This window comes from Rhinolophus sinicus, chromosome 17 (assembly GCF_057876585.1).
Source record: "Rhinolophus sinicus isolate RSI-liver-muscle chromosome 17, RSI-T2T, whole genome shotgun sequence".
NCBI classification, from domain to species: Eukaryota; Metazoa; Chordata; class Mammalia; order Chiroptera; family Rhinolophidae; genus Rhinolophus; species Rhinolophus sinicus.
In genome coordinates this window covers 123,420,396-123,438,152 of record NC_142517.1, presented here as the reverse complement: position 1 = coordinate 123,438,152, position 17,757 = coordinate 123,420,396, and the positions used below count along the sequence as shown (strand labels likewise).

Here is a 17,757-nt window from a genome sequence, read left to right as displayed (position 1 = left end):
TCCACCCCTGGTGGGTGATAGCCTCACCTGTCCCCTCTTCATTTGTCACAGCTCTGAGATTGTGACTGCTCCCCGAACTTTTTTCCTGGAACTAATTACCCCTTGAACCCGGAACTTCAGAGCTGGGATGGAGTTCAACCTCTTCATCTGAATGAGAAAACCAAGGCCCCAGAAGAATGAGATTTCTTTCAGGGACTTGAGACTACACCAGGACATCCCAGCCCCTTACTCTCTCCTTGGATAAGGGTTGCTCTTCCCACCCTGAAGGGAGGCTCCCACAGGCAGGGGCATTGGGCAAACAGCAGTAAGATGTCATGGAATGCGTAGACAGTGGTTCCCTCCCAGCCCTGCCAACACCCAGATGGGCCCAACACACCTCCCACCCTCTTTGTCAAGCTATCTCCAAACCCTTGTCCACAAGACAGAATTACACACTTCCCTCCTACACCTTATTCATGTTTCCTTGCTCATGAATTACCAGGCGTACATTAACTTATGACTTGCCTATCTCCCTACTGGCATTTCCCGGAGAGTTTCTTATTTGTGTTTACTGTCCCCTAACCCCCAGAGCCAACTGGAGCAAGGTCACATCTTCAAATCTCAGTTTCCTCATCCTAATTAAAAATAAACACTAAAACTGAACTGAAACGAAAACAGCAACATGTATTGAGTGCTGGGCACTCGATCTCATTTGATTGCTACATCACTATTTCCATTTTACCAGTGGATGAAGTAAGGCTTCGTGAGGTTCAGCGACTTGCCTAAAGTCTCCCCAAAATAGGAGATGAACCTGGGAGCCGACTCCCAGAAATTGGAGGCCAGGGCCCTTTCTCTACTGCTATGCTGGCTACCTCTACGGAAACCCCTCACTGTGCCCACCTGGACCGATGGTTGTGGGGAGCATACCCCCAAGCCAACGTCCTCCGTGTCAGGCATGCCCTGCTGGAACTGATCTGGGCCCTTCTCTAGACTGCCCTTGGCCCATCGCAGCCCACACTCAAAAGCATCAGAGAGATGGAGGAGGCAAATGTTCCGGGACTGGAATCTTCCAGTACTTCAGGTCCCCTTTCCACACTGCCATCTCTCCACACAGAAGGGAGGTCCTGAAGGGCATGCACAAGCATGTGTCAGGGCAACAGGGACAGCACGATTCCCAGGGAAGCAGAGGCTTGAATTAGAAGATGTTCTGAAAAGGGTTTGGAGAAGCTCAGGCCAGCTGGGCTTCAGTCAGAGATCAAGGCTGCCAGAGCCTCGTCCAGCCTACAGCTTTCCATTCACCATGGTCCCCCTGCCCAGAGCACTTCTGTCATCCTTATGGGAGAGGCAGAGGCAGGCAGGAGTGACAGGCGGGTGCCTGCTACATGCCAGGGGCTGGGCCGGAGTTCATGTAGCCATAAGACGGGTGCTGTCAGCCCATTTCACAGATGAGGACACTGGGGCTCAGAAGCGAAGTGCTGTCCCTATGGACTCCCCCAGAGCACAAAGTGGTCCTGGAGTAATATACTCTGTTCACCTGTTTCCAAGGACGGAGACAGCTTGGGGTGGAGTGGGGAGATGATGGAGCAGTCTGGTGTGAAAGGAATATGCCCATCCTAACTGGGTACAAATGACCCTCCCTCCGGTTTATCACCTTTTCCCTCCCCCACCCCCTCTTCTCCACAGTATACCCGTGGCACAGGCAAGTGAGAAGCTTGTCTTAGCAAAGGGTGCCCGGAATGAGGCTCTGACCCCCAGGGCCTCAAAGCAAGAGGAACGAGTGGCTGAAACGGTGTCCACGTTCCAGGAGGGGCAGCCAATGGCCAGTCAGGACCCAGAAGGAGGTGAACGTGGAGTCAGCGCTCTGGCCAGGAGCTGCTGGAGCTGCCGCAGACTAATTGCCAGGAGCCTGAGTGAAGTTAATAAAGTTGCATCCTAATAGTCTCCAAGGTCTCCTGGGCTTCGGCTCCCGAAGGGCGCAGGCATCAGGATGTGCTTTGTTCATTTATTTTGGCAAGTTTAGCTCTGCGTGCTTCTCGCCGCACTTCCTCGTCTGTTTTGCAAGCTTAATAAAGTCTTCGTAATGAGGCTCCTCTTCAGTGAGGCTGTGCAGAAGCCACTGAGAAATGGGGCAAAAGTGACAGGTTTGTGTTTTTTTCTTTTTTCTTTTTTTAAAGAATGATTATGCTTGCAAGAGAGAGAAGTAAGAACTAATGAGCGTCTACTCCATTTAGAGCCTATTTTCCCCATTTCTATAATGCATCTCTCCGGGGGCACCCCATTTCTACTTGATTATTTCCAGGTTACGTTTTTATATGGTCACTCAGGAATTGGGGTTCGGGAGGTAAAGACACTACATTCCTGATGCTGGGCAGAGTCTCCCCAACATCCACTCAAAGGTGGCACTTCCAAGTGGTTCCTTCTGTGTGGCTCCCCATGTGCTCAAAGCTGACGGAAGCCACGAAAGAAAGAGTTAGCGGAGGGTGAGATGGAGGCCGCACCGTGGCCCTCCCAGCATGGCAGGTGATGGGTGAGATCTATGGACCTGAGGGAAGAGCACACACAGTGTACACTCAAGCCTGGCCTGACGGTACAGTCAGTAAGCCCAACTGCAACTCACTGCAAGGAAACGGCTTTGGAGCTCATAATTCCCAGAGAAAGCTTCTTGGAAGAGGATCTTGACATGGGTCTGGAAGGAAAGGGAAAAGGAATGCTGACCATCATGTGAGGCATACTACCTCATCCACCACCCCCAAAAGGCGAGTGTTGTTATTATCCCTATTTTTACAGAGGAGGAAAATAAAGCCCAGAGAGATTAAACAACTTGCCCAAGGTCCCACAGCAGAGTCAGAACTTAAACCCACAGCTGTCTGACTCCAAAGCCCATGCTTTTCCACACTTCTTCATGGTCCCTGGAAACTGCAGGGCTTAGCTTAGCAAGAGAAATTTAGGGAGAAGTTCAGAGAGGGAAAAAGATTTTTTTTTTTAAAGGATGAAGAAAAAGATGAACGCTCAATCTCTAAAGGTTAGGGTGCCAGCAAACCAACTGTAAATTCTAGAAGAAGAACCCAACTAAAGCTTAAAAATAAATTTCTTCCATCGAGGAGAGCTCTCCTTTACCTGTTGTATTAATTTCCTCAGGCTACCATAACAAATTACCACAACTGGCAGTTAAAACAACAGAAGCTTCTTTTCTCACCATGCTGGAGGCCAGAGTCTGAATCAAGGTGCTGGCAGAGTCATGCTCCCTCCAAAGGATCTAGGGGAAAATGCTTCCCTGCCTGTTCCAGCTTCTGGTGTCTCCAGGTGTTCCTTGGCTTGTGGTAGCATCACTCCGACCTCTGCTTCCATCTTCACATAGCTGCCTTCATGTGTCTCTCCGTGTCTCCTCATTTTCTGTCTCTTGTCAAGATACTAGTCATTGGATTTAGGGCCTATTCTATTCCAGGATGATCTCATGTCAAGATCATACCTTAATTACATCTGCAAAGACCCTATTTCCAAACATAGTCACATTCACGGTACCAGGGGTTAGGACTTGCACATATCTTTTTGAAGGAAAACAGGTCAACCCACTACACCTGCCATGTTAAAAAGTTAATTGAATCTATTTTACCAAAGTGACTGCACGCTAACCATACCTACGCCGCAGTTTAAGAGGGATTAATGACCTCCCAGTAGAGGGCAGGGAGCACCTCCTCCCCAGTGGGAAGCGGGATGGGAAGGACAACTCCTGTGGCCTCCTCCTCCAACCCTTGGAACTTCGGTCAAGGGGTGTTGTGACAGGTCTCATCCACGGTTGCTGGCCATTCTTTTCCTTCCATCCTTTGTAATGTCTTTCAGGTGTATGTTTTGGAGGTAACATGGTAGAACAGAAAATGATGAGCTTTAGAGACAGATGAGCTGAGTTCAAATCCCAAGTCTGCCACTTACTAGCTCCTTGACCTTGAGTCAGTCATTCACCTGTTCTAGCCTCAATTTCTCCATCTGCAACATGGGGAAATGGCAGTACCTCTCTCATCAGGGTGTTATAAGGATTCACAAGGTAACCCATACCAACTCTCATCATAGGACCCTCTCACATGGGTTAATATGTTTATTGGACCTTTCTTTTAAACATCCCTGCAGCTCCAGCACCTAGCACTGAGCTCTCCCTGTCAGGAGCATCAGGAGATGATTGCTAAAAGATCTACACATAAGCTGAGTCAGCTGGAGCTCTAGAATCCTGGAAGGTGGTGGATGCTATGAAGTCATTTCTCAGCCTCCTTTGCTCCTTTCTTCTTGAGTAAATTCCCATACTGCAGAGGATGGAAAGCTAAAAAATATACTTCCCAGCATCCTTTACAACTGATGTATAAAAAGCAATATGGGTTCCGTCAAGATTTGGAAGGTAGAAATGAAATGATGGCTCCTTTGGGTGTTTTTTCTATCTTCCCCCTCCTTGTCTCCCCTGCCAACAAGGAAAATTATGGAGAGCAAGGAATTTCTATAGCAGCATTCCAGAGTCCCTTTTTCAACTTCCTGAGTATCAAGAGATACTTGGGGTGATGGAGGCAGCTTCATGATTCCAGCTGATACTTGGGTCGCAGCGATTCCATGGTGGCCTCAGAGGCGGTCACTCCCCTGGGGGTGGGTTTTACAATGCGGTGTTCCAAGACACATTCCTGAGGCCCAGCCTAGACCCTACTTCTCCTGCCCTTCCAATTCTAGTGTAAGCACCTAATTCCCTCTATGAGCTTTCTTCCTGCTCAAATCATTGATACGTCTATCCCCTCACTCGTATCACACTGCCTCACTTACTGTAGCTTTACAGTAAATCTTGAAATCAGGTTCCGTGAGTCCTCTAACTTCATTCTTCCTTTTAAAAATTGGCTAGTGTAAGCGCTTGGTTAGTTCACATAAATTTTAGAATTAGCTGGTCAATTTCTAACAAAGAAAGCCTGCTGGCATTTTCATTGGAATTTTGTTGACTCTTATTTAAAGTATCCAGTTGACTTTATTTCCTGCTCCTTGTCCAGACTGACAAAGTCTCCTCCCTGCCCCTCACTTCTGGGCCACCCCTCCACTCAGTTCACCTGTGGGTCCCCAGTCTAACTGATAAGAAGGACAAGAACTCTTTTAGCCTCTTCCCAAGCCCTGAGCCATTGGCTGCAGTGGGCAGCTGCTGAAATATATTCTTGGTGATTCAAGCCTCATTCCCCATTCCCCTCTCCCATTGCCTGACACTCTATTTTTCTTCCCTCCCCTGGCATCCCCTCCTCCCCCAAGCTCCCTTTGGCCACCCACCACCTCGGCTGAAAGTTAAAGAACTTTTAAATCGACATGCAGATTTACTTTTGCGCAAGAAAGTACAGCTCTATCCATTTCCCTCACTTCCCTCTCCCTCCACCCCACCCACTGCACCACCAGCCCAGGCTCCCTACCCCAATACACAAAGCCACAAACACTCCCGCCAGCCCTAGAGAAAGAGATGGCCAAATCCTTCCTATTCCTGGCCTCCAAATTGCAGGCTTCTGCAGATGGAGAAATATAAGGTGTGAAGCCCCAGAAAGTTCATAAACTTTTATGCAGATTGGTTTTAGTCTGGTTTAAATTAGGCAACAAAATAGAATTTCCAGATGTTCTATTTGGAATTAACTTGGCTACAGAGAAAAGGCTACTAGGAGGAGGAATTGGTAATAGGGTTATTTTTACATTCCAGAAAGAGTCACAAAAAGCATATGGACTTAATTAGAGGAGAAGAACCTGCTGGTTGGCACATTAAGAAGACTGTTCTCATTTATTCTGGTTGAGGACATGCAAAGGTGCGATGAAACATTCTCAAGCCACTGGGAAGATAAAGGGCCAGTGCAGTGGTGTTTTATCTCAGCCGTCAGCTAAAAGCAGCGAAGATTTTGGCCAGACAAAAGGAACTCTTTGAATATTAGGCCAGCGTTTCTCAAACTTTCATGCATGTATGAATCGCCAGAGGATCTTGTTAAATGCCGATTCTGACGGGTAGATGACCCCAATGCTGCCTGTCCACAGGGTGTGTGCAATGGAACAAGGCATTGGGGTGCTAACATGGAGCTAGGAAGGAAGATCCACTTACACCAAGTGCTTCTTAAGGACTTAACCATGGGTGAGACACATGCCCAAGGCCGACGAGTGGGAGAGGCAAAGAGGGAACGTGTGAAAGTTAGGCATCGTCATAATCTCCAGTGACAGCAAAGTATGGACGAATAACTGAACCAAATTCAGTCAGCACGGTCAGAAGTATAGGACTCAGAGTTCTAGCAGGACCCTGAGGACGGAGTGGCCAATCCCATGGCAACTGGAGGACGTAACAAACAACACAGGTTGTGGGGATAATGCGTCAGGGAAGAGAAGGAAGGGCATTCCTTGTGAAAGGAACAGTATGTGCAAAGTCCAGGAGGTATGAAAAAGCTACAACACGTTTAGGAAACGGTAAACTGTGGGTGGAGCACATGGTAGGTGACAGAAGGGTTAGAAAGCTATATGGAGGTCAGACTGGAGTGTCCAGTGAGCCTTGCTAAGGAGTCTGGAGTTAGAACAAAAAGAATCACTGGGCACATGAAGTAAGAGTGAGAGTGGCTTGGATTTACGTCAAGGGTGATTGTTGCAGAGGAGGGAATGAGATACCTCCCTCCTTGTTTGAGATGAGATTAGAGGAGTACCTGCGTGGGTGGCTTGGACATTAGTCGACAGGGAGGCAAAAGTTAGACTTGGTACACCACGCCTGCCTCCCTCTTTCCTACTCAGTTCAAGGCTAATCAGCCTGGTGCATTCATCGGTAGAATCAAGGCTCCCAAAAAAGAGCAGAAAGGCAGGTGCCCGGGACTCAGGAAAACAAGCAGAGAAGGAAGAAAACAAGAAATCTCAGGATCATGAAAGTGCTGGGCGCTTGCATTCACTCAACAGAACCCGTGCTGTGTGCCTGGCAGCGTACTCCGTGTCCTCTGGGAGACGGTCCATGTAAAGATGAGTAGAGTGGAGCAAAAGTCATGCCTCGGTAGAGATAGTTGAGGAGTTGGGTAGCTGCAAGGTTGTGCCTCTGCCAACCTGGGGTGTGCAGGAATAGAATGGAGTCAGGAGAGAGGCCTAATAGAGTTGTCCCTTGGCTGAAATTTGAAGGGCAGGTAGTACTGAGCCAGGCAAAGAGGAGGAAGAAGAACTCACGTAGCTGAAAGCACACAGCATAGGGTCCTGCATGGAAGGGGCAACAGGGCTGGGTATGAGTTGGGGCCCGGCGCCAGGTGAGTGTTGGGTAGAGGCTAGATCTTCAAGGGTCTGGGGTCAGAACATTCACACTGGAAAAGACTAGCCTAGGGTCCCAGCAAGCAGGAATGAGATATAACAACAGTGGTTCCAACAAGAGGGCCTAGAAGCTGCCTAGGCCAGGACCACATCGGCCAATCTGAACAGCTCAGGCCAGGCTGTGGTGGCCTCATGAGGCTGGGCCAGGATCCTGCCAAACACCTTTCCGTGAATATGTCGGGTGCACAGATGAGGTCAAGGCCTGCTTGTAGGTTCATGGTGTCATGCTTCCTCTCAAAGCCGCCTTGAGAAGAAGGTGGCTTGTCCCTATTCCTGTCCCCACTGGATTCCCAGACCAGCTAAGGAGTATGAGCAGAGGAGGTAGGCTCCAGGGAGAAGCCCCAGGTCTATACCTCATTCAGTCAGAGAGACGCCGCCATTGTCATCGGTTACCGAAGAGGTTTCTAAGATTTCTGAAACTTCCGCTTGGTTTGAGCATCGAAAGCTAGATGGACCATCCCAGTGCATCACCAGTCTGAGGGGACCAGGAAGAGACAGTGACTGGGCATAACCACAGCAAAATGGAGACTGGAGGGGCCGGACATGAGGGTCCCACAAGGCACAGGTGGTGAGACAGAACTCAGGCAGTGTCGATGGGAGGTGTCAGGATGTGTAAGATTGCTGAGCCCTTCCTTGTGGCGAGGACAGTGAGGACAGGGGGAAAAGGGGAGCAGTGACACTCAGTGGTACAGAGAGAAGCCGCTGATGTCCAGAATCCCAGCTGCTCTGAAAGGAAACCCAGGTTGGGGGCTGGAGGAAAGAACCTGAGATTTATGCCTTGTTCCTGTGCAATTGCAGGGAAGCTCCTCAAGGTGAGATGGCTCCTCACCCCTGCGGTGGTTAAAGACAAATTATTCTGATGCTTTTACAAATGATGAGGAAGGCTTTGTCCCAGACTATTGCAGTAGGTGTCAGGACTCTTGCACAGGGGAGAGAGACTGAGCCCAGCCCTGAATACAACAAAGTCAGCTGTGGGTTTACAGCCAAAAAGCAGAGTGAGGGGTCGGGGATGGAGAATAACTAAGAGGAGACTTCAAGGGTAGGGGCTTCTTGCTAAACCAACTTAATAGGATTCTTGTTGAAGACAAGTCAGAATGATCAGATATCAAGGGTAGAGGATTTTCTCTACACTGACTTAGAAGAATGTTTGCTACAACTGGACTTAGCAGGCCAAAGACAGGGCCCAAGCGCAAGGCCTAGTCAAAAAGAGGGCTCTGAGGAGACTTACTAAAGTTGGGTCAATACAAGAGTCTTTGTCACCACATCTGAATAGAATATGCGTCTGGCCCAGAGGCCCCTGGATTCAGGAGTCCCTTGGAGTGAGGTACTGGCTACTGGAACACGAAGTTCCCTCACTCTAAAAGGGAACACGACCAGTGGGACCAACATTGCAAGGGGGCCTGGATCATTCAGTTACTTGGGACGTGCTTATTGAGTATCCTTCCCTCTGCCAAGCACCATGCTCCATTCTGCGTGGATACCAACGCCACCAGCAGTCCCATCCTGCCTCAGACAATCCAGCCCGGTCACCACATCCTTTTCTCAAACCTCCTAAATGCCTCAGCAAAGCTTAGCTCCACAGGGAGGCAGTTCCAGCAGCCCAACCTCTCCCTTTAGTCTGTCACTACTGCCCATGACATGTCTGATCAGTGGAGACAGGGGTCAAACATTGGCCAAGTAAAGGATCTGGGCCCTGGTGGTCTGATACGGAAACACATCCAAAGAGCCTTGGGAATAATGTAATGCAATCCCCTCATTTTAAGATGAGGCACTTGAGGCCCAGAGCAGAACAATGGCTTGTCTAGCCAGTGAGAGATGGAGACAGGCTAGGTTAGGGCGTGCTGTTGAACCCAGGATTGTTGAAAACTCCCAGTTACTAAGCACCTGCTCCATGCCAGGCCACTCCGCTAAGCACTTTAACGTAAATAACACAGTAGCAGCCACAACCGATTGACAACTATGTGCCCAACATTTGACAGACATAATCACATTGATCTTTATAACCACCTATGAGAAGAGAAAGTGATTATTACCATTGCTTAAGGAAACTGGGGTGTAAGGATGCGAAGCCATGTGACCAAGTCACCGGGCTGAGTTCACACCCAGGTCGGTCTAACTCTAAACTCTCAGTCTCTTTTACAAATGTCATGATTCACAACTCTACAAATTGGCATTACTATTCTTTTGATTTATGACAATACTGAGGCTCACTGAGGTAAAAAAAAAAAAAAAACAGCCCAAGTTCTCAGAGCTAACATGATAGAATGAGCCCACACTCTTCCTCCTGATCAGTGTGTCCTGTACCCTGAGCCCTCTGCCTCCTAGGACCAGGGAGGAAGGGACATTCGGAAATGGACATTCCAGGATGCCTGCCAGGGCTCTACGTCATTGCATGCCATCTTGGTGGTCCAAGACACCAGCAGGCCAGCATGGCGCCACCTTCTGGAGTCCCAAGGCTATGACCCAGAAGGAATCCTCACTAAAGACCAGAGGTGCACAATCTGAGTGTGACATTTGTGTGGAGGTGACTGAAGCCACCAAAGTGTGCCTGAGTGTGATACGTATGTCAGGGCCATTACAGGAGATCAGAATGGCATTGAGACCAGCCAAACAGAATGTCCCTTAGCACACTGTAGAATGCTGGAGCACAGATGGGGATTTGTAAACCAAACGGCATTACTGAACAGTTTCCCTGCCAGAGATCCATCTCACTGGTTGTACTGCCTGAGTCACTGCCCAGAACTTTTCTGCCTCCCCACTGCCTGCAAACAACATGAAAATGCTTTGCCATGACATTCAAGACTTCCTCCCACCAACACACAGACATACACACACACACACACACACACACACACACACACACACACACACACAGAGGCACCTACACATTTAATACTCCTGCATACAATTGGTTATTAGTTCCTAAATACACCTCATGCTTTTCTGCTTTTTTCCTCTGGGCCTTGGTTTGTGCTGCTTCCCAGGCAGGAATTCTCTTCCCTCTTCCTCTTACTGTGGACAACCTACTCATTCTTCAAGGCCCATCCTGGATACCTCACTATCGGGAACATTGCTACATCCCCTCATTTGAAATGAATCATTCTTCTCTCAGACCTTCCCGAGAACACTGCTCACACTTCACTTCTGAATTTACCATGGGGGCCTAGTACTTTATTTCCTGGTGAATAGGTTCATCTCTCCCAGTTTAGAGTGTAAAGATGGGGCAAAGTTCATCTCAGTGGCCCCCCTGCGCCAAGCACTGTCCCTGGCAGATAGTCGCAGCTTATTAATGTTTGTTGAATTTCAACCACGGTGTATTTAAAATGTATACTCACTGCCTGGCCAGATGCATCCCAGGCTGGTGGCAGCTCAAGGACTAATTCATTGCCAAGGAAGGCTGTCTGGCCGGCAGATCCCCAGCCACAACATGGCACGCCCAGGAGTGAGTTCTTAGCAACTTGCTAGTAAAACAGGGGTTACTTGTAAGCACTAGTATCCTAGTAAATATTTAACAACTCACTTTCCAGGGAAAAGAAATCCCTGATTTGCAGCATTTGCTAATTTCTACGGTGTACATATAGTCACCTTAGCCGATTTCAAGATACCAGATGATGTGGGGCAGCCGGATGGCTCAGTTGGTTGGAATGCAAGCTTTCAGCAGCAAGATTGCTGGTTCGATTCCTGCATGGGATGGTGGGCTGCGCCCCCTGCGACTAAGATTGGGGACGGCAACTGGACTTGGAGCTGAGCTGCGTCCTCCACAACTAGATTGAAGGACAATGACTTGGAGCTGACAGGCCCTGGAAAAACACACTGTTCCCCAACATTCCCTAATAAAATCTTAAAAGATATAGATATATATATATATATAGACATAGATATAGATATAGATAGAGATAGAGATAGAGATACCAAATGACGTCACTGAACTGAGCTGGAGAGAAATGCTAAGAATAGGCTCTTGTGAGCAGGTAAGAGCCCCTACCCTACGTAAGGCTCCCAGGCCTCGTTACTGTCCATGCTAGAGAAATTCTGATAATGATATTGGCTTCCTGGGTTGTATTGTCAAATGTCTCTTTCTCCCATATTATTCATCTTATTCTAAAATCCTCCACTATCTTATTCTAAGTCACCATTATCAATAGCTTTCAACAGCCTCCTGTCTGCTCTTACACTTTCTTCTCTTGTTCCCTTCAATCCACCCAGCCAGGATGACCTTCTTAACACACAATCTGATCATGTCACTCCTGGGTCTGAAACATTTTGTAGCTTTGCATTTCTACTAGCATGAAGTCCAAATTCATTACCACTGCCCACAGGCCAGTTGAGGTTTAACGTCTGCCCACCTCTCCAGCTTCATCAGGACCCACTTCCAGCTCAATCACACTAACCAGCTTTTGGGTCTTTGCCAGAGTCAAGTTTCCCTTCGACTCCAGGGTCGTGTGCATGCTTTTCCTCTGCTTACAACACTCTTTCTCCAACATTGTCTCCTTAGATAACTCCTACTCGTCCTTCAGGCCTCAGCTCAAAGTTTCCTCCCTCAGAGATACCTTCAGTGCCCACCCCATCACCACGATTATTGTCTACCACGGAACCCAGATTTTTCATTGGTAGCACTGGTCCTATTTGTAATCAACACTAATTGGTGTGCTCACCTGCTGAACATGAGCTTCCCCCACTGGACTGTAAGCTCCTGCAGAAGAGACTATGATAGTCTCACTCACCATTGGCTATTCAGCATTTAGCACAGAGCCAGGCACTTGATGGAAAATAAATATTTGTTAATTGATTAATTAGTTAATGCTCTACAAATGCAAGGAGCTAAATAAGATCTTCATGGATGGCAATTCTCAGCATTGCTCTTTCAGGAAAGAGGAAGAAACCCAGAGAGAAAACTAGAAAAGCAGATGTGGGGATAGCCAGAGAGGCTACCTGTCTGACTCTATCTACATCTAGGGCTTCACTCTCTTGAACTTGGACTTTGAAGAACCAAGGTGTCTAAACCTGTCCTGAGTGTTGAGTGCTAAGAAGGTATGCACTTATGAAGATGGTACTACCTATAACCCAGGTCTCCTAGAGACCCTGGTTTATTCCCCAGACTTGGAAAGAATGGATGGATTTAAGTTGGCTAAGTGGAAATTAGAGAGCCTTGAACCCTGAACTTTCTAGTTTTGTGATGCAGTCTGGAGAGGAAGATATATTCTGTCTAAGTTTGGGCCAGAGAGGAAAAAAAATAAGCAGCAATATCTCCTAAGGACAAAGTGGTGCTGGTGGGAATTAGCTGGAGAGCTTAGGAGGATGCTGGATCCTGGGGTCTGAAATAAGAGATAGAGTTCTTGGTCCCACTACACCTACTCCATGCAGAGACTCGCTCCATGGCCAACCTTGGAGGATCTAGCCTTGGTTGTTATGAAGCATGGCAGGAAATGTCTTCATGGTCCAGTGGCCTACATTACCTGAATTTCTACCGTAAGGGCCATAGATTCATGAGAGCTGCTACATTCAGGGTTGGCCAACATTAAGGTACCAACTATAGATAAAAGTGCTTCAGGACAATGACACCCTAAAGGAACTACGCATTAGCCTGGTCAGGGTGGCTGAATTTTTCCTAGGAAAGCAGGGAGCTAGGATACTACCATGTTTCCCCGCAAATAAGACCTAACCAGAAAATAAGCCCCCGCATGATTTTTCAGGACATCCCCTAAACATAAGCCCTAAAGTGTCTTTTGGAGCAAAACTTAATATAAGACCGGTCTTATTTTGGGGGAAACATGGTATGAAAGAAACCAGCACAAAGTGATGGCAAGGCAAAGATGGACACAGATGGGATGGAAATGGGGATAGGGAGTGGCAGGCAGACAGCCCAGACCCTGTGGCTCTGCCAGGCTTGAGAGAAGCACCAACCCCTCACCCTACCCCCAATGATGTGCTACTCCAACTCCCTGGCTTCTGGTCAGCTGTCAATCTTTGCAGGGAGGAGAGGCAAAGGGGAACCCATGCCTTCCCAGAGGCTGCCCAGGGATCCTGCTGTGTGGAACCTGGTCAGCTGCTCTCTCACTTCCGAGTCACTTCACTCATTCAATGTCAGCGCATGCCCACCACCTCAATGAAGCCTTCTGACCGTCCAGCCCACATTCCTTAAAGTCTACACCACATAATTCTGCATATTATTCTGGACCTTTCTCCAATTCAATCACCTCCAGCGTAGGCTGTGCGGAAAAAAAATACAAAATTCTGCTTGAGTTTACTATCTGTCTAAAGAGTAACACAAACTTTACAAATATTTAATTCAAGATCTAGCATCATTGCTCTCACTGGGTCATTATATCAGACCTTCATATGTCACATGGTATGTGGTGAATTCAGAAGGGACAGTGTCCTGTCCACAACATGGTAAGAATAATAGTGGCTCCTTTAGTCCTCTGATTGTTTCAGCATCTCGTGACATGTGCAGTTTATGTATGATTCATATATTACATCATTTTAAGTAGTAGAATGTTTACAGCACTTCGCAATGAGATGTAGAGTGACAGCGACAATCCTTTGTACAATGACAGGACTGTAGGTTATCTCGTGGCAAAGTATTTTTAAAAAGGTAATTGATTTCAAGGCAAGTTATATATTTTTCTTTTACAAAAATATGTATTCTAAATTTGTTGGGCTTTTGTGTGATGAAACTAGCTATCATAGTATAACAGCTGGAATGTTCTTAATTAAAAAAAAATCTATCCTTTCCAGGTAAAAGTAGCATGTTAAGAAGGAGTGATAAGTCACTGTTTGCCAAAGTAATGTGTGTTATAGTAAAAGTACTCTGAGCCCAGATTTTTGGAAATGCTTCCATCATTGTGTGGTTTTGTTCTCCGAGATAATATATGTGATGCCTTTTCTTTAAAAACGCTTTAATATTTGCATATTTTTAAAACTTGGAAACTATTTAAAACTCTTCCAAAAGAAGAGCTTCAGTGGATCTTGAACCCATTTGTTAAAAATATAACTTTTGATTAGTTTACAAGAATTGACATTAAGGAAGATGGAAACTGACTAGCTGACTGAATGAATTTCAATAAAAACCTTTGCATAATTGCTGGATGGGATTTTTTTTTTTTTAAATGAGCATCTTGATTTAGTAAGCACAGCCAGCATTGCGTTTCTTCCATTCTATGTCTTTGTAAAGATTCTCTTTTCAGTTCTGACAACCATTACAACTAAGTACTAAAAAAAAAAAAAAAGCTGAACTTAGAACCAAAACTTCGAATACAACTGTCTATTACAAAGAGTTAAACAAACATTAAAACATATTCAAATACATTTCTCTAAAACTAAAAATAATTTTGAGTGAGAACAAATTGTCTTTTTGCCATTAACAGAATTAAAATAATTTTTTAACTTAAAAATCATTATTATTTAATGCATCTTTATCACATCCACTTTTGTTTCTATAGTATTTAGTTTCCTTTGCATTTCATTACTTCTTAAATTTAGTTTCTTTTGTCCTGTTGATAAATAAAATCTTTCAAAATTTAAAAGTACAACTTTACTTTGAGCTTACTCTCATTAGTTTGTAAATTTTGGGTGTTTTATCCTGAATATAGCACTAGCGCCAAAAAAGATGCATACGAGTACGATTCACAACAAGGGATCATAATGGGGGAACTGACCTGGTTGGCTGTATGATCAAGAGGGTATGGTGATCTCTCCTGATTCACATGAGTGGCTCGTGTCACCAATAGAATAAGGCTCCTTGGCAACAGGGAGGATGACATAATTCTTCCACAGCTTCTCTATGCCACCCAACCCTTGGCCATTGCTGCCCAGGAAACCTTTGCTGAGTGGAGAGATGACAGGGCAATGGCAGAAGAAAAAAGATGAATGCCGTTGTTGGTAGATGCTGGGAAGATGCTGTCCTCCGCTTGCAATTCCACTGCGCTCACGTGAGAGTTTTGCCACCAATTTGTTTAGTGACTTTGGTAAGGCTATTACTAGATCTTTTTTCCTTAGCTACAAAATTACGTTTCCCAAACTTCAGGCGTTTATATGCCAACAGGATTTTTTTTTTTTTTTTTTTTTTTTGAGATTAAACAGGAAAATTTTATTATCAACTATAACAATTCTACAAAAACTTAGTAGTATTGTCATAAGTACTACTGCCTATCATAAAGTCTTTCAGAGCTTTGGGCGGGTAGCATCTTAAGGCATCAAGCACATATAAAGAACTTTTTTCTGATCTTAAGTGCCAGTTAGCACCAATTTTCGCACAAAATGGTTGTTTTTATTTATTTATTTCCTACAGCAGTCAAACGGCTATTTATTGCTGGTCAGCCGAGGAGGGGATGTTTGGCTCTCTATTCGAGGTGTTAATCTAAATAATGTAAAATAAATAAAAATGGCAGCCACATAAATCTGCATGGCATTGCAGCCAAGAAAAAGCCATTTTCTCATAATCCTTATCCTCTAATTAACCCAGTACTTCTTTTTTAAATAACTCACTGATTTATAAGCCTTATCCTAGACAATAGCCTGAAATTATGGGATTAATGAAATAGTCATTTTTATCTACTACACATTTAAATAAATGTGCAACTGTGAAAATGTAAAATGTTATTAGCAGGAGTATAAGCACCCTTCTTTGGGAAGCACAGGGCCTGATGGTACTTCCAAGATCCATTCAGCTCTGAAACCTATGACTCCATAATTCAGTGAATGGGGGGTGGAGGGGGGGGGGAGTCCCGCTGATTTCCTTGGAGCTCTCCAAGTCTGGGCACTAGGTTAGGACTGAGGATTTCACCTTATTTTCTCAACTCAGGAAACACTTCCTGCTTCCCACCTGGAGCGTGAACTCAGACAAAGTTTTGGGGATAAAAGTGGGATCTTTTTTATTTTAATACGACAAGCCCTGTCTTGGTGTCAACCGCTCCAAACCACAGCAATATGACACTCTATCCGTGAATCTGACAAATTTTTTTTAATTGCAAGCCTTTAGCTCAATACTTCCTTTCCACCCACGAGCACCAAAGCAACAGTCAGAATTGTATTGCCAAGACTGTGGAATTTATGTATGAAGTGATCAAGGACTAAGTCCCATGCTTAGAATCAGGGGACCGGTTTCTGGGTCTTGTCTACCAGTAACTTTTTAGCAGCGTCATTGTGAGCAAGTTATTTGGAGCACCTCAGACATAAATGGAGCTGTGACTGGTCCCATCTCATGCATGAAGAATGGAGACAAATATGACTATCTGCACATTGCTAGTATTATTCATACAACAAACACTACAGGTGCCCCTCTGCTCCAGGCCCTGTGCTGAAAATGGCGGGGCATAGTGGGATGGGAGGGAAGGCACAGGGGGGAAGAGATACAGCAGCAACCAAAACAAAGAGCTCTGCCCACGTGGAACTTACATTCGACTGGGAGGAGACAGACAGGGAAGACAATACATCATCAAAGAGTGAGGGATATTAAGAGGTGGAAACAAAATAAAACAGGCTCAGGGAAACAGGGACTTTCCAAGAGTCAGGACTGCAATTCCCTCCACACCCTTCCTGTTAGTTCCCCTTCCTTCTCCCTCCACCCTCAGACCAATTTCTAATCCCCACTATGTGTCAGGCCCCACTACTCACATCACAACTAGTAACCTGAACCACCTACCAGTCCCTGGATTCAAACAGTGTGATATTTCCCATCTGGTCCTTGTCAAACAAGCGCTTAGCCTAGCCTTGGCCTGAGCAAAGACAGAGCTGGAACCACAAACCCATCTACAACTAAACAGAAGTCCAAGGAGCCCACTGGTAAGACCTTGGGTCAGTCACTCAACTTCTCTGGAAAGTCAGGTCTCTTTTTCTTTGAAATATCGAGGTGGGACTAACTTATTTCCAAAGGCCCTTTTAGTACTACAATTCCTCAAGTGTAATTATATCAACAACAAAGAATAATGAAAGAAATACTGAGAGAAGTGGATTGTACACAAAACTATAATGATGTCCCTAAGATCATATAAGTGACATTAACCCTGATATGGGAATTGAGGTGGCCCCCAAAAGCTACAGCTAATCTAAGTCATCTTCAGAAAATATTCACTATAAGACATCTAACACAATAACATTGAATTCCTGTTATCTGCCAGGCACTGTGCTAAATATTCATTTAATTGTCCCCACTGTCCTACGAGAGCTGGCATAGACCTTCACAGCAATTTACACAAGACGGAGGGCCTACTAGCATCTGCCAGGCTCCTGCCTTTCTTGGCTCCTCCCTGCCTCATGCTTATCCAGAAGAAGGCAGAGTTCCTGAGCCCGAGGTCACACATGGAGACCTGCATCTTGCCCATAGACATGCTTGGTGTGGCCCACGCAGAGCTGGCCTGTACCGTATTTTCAGAAGATATTAAGCAGTTACCAGCTAATTTTCACACTGTAAAACAAAAAATTGGCTTCTTTTGAAAAATCTAACATTTTGACCCACATTTATAC

At 45.9% G+C, this 17,757-nt stretch overlaps 1 long non-coding RNA gene across 3 annotated transcripts in view; it reads right to left on the bottom strand.

Moving 5' to 3' along the window:
• The window catches only part of LOC141567238 (uncharacterized), an 81,093-nt gene that overhangs the window by 32,929 nt on the left and 30,407 nt on the right, over nt 1-17,757 (bottom strand). The window lies entirely within an intron of this gene.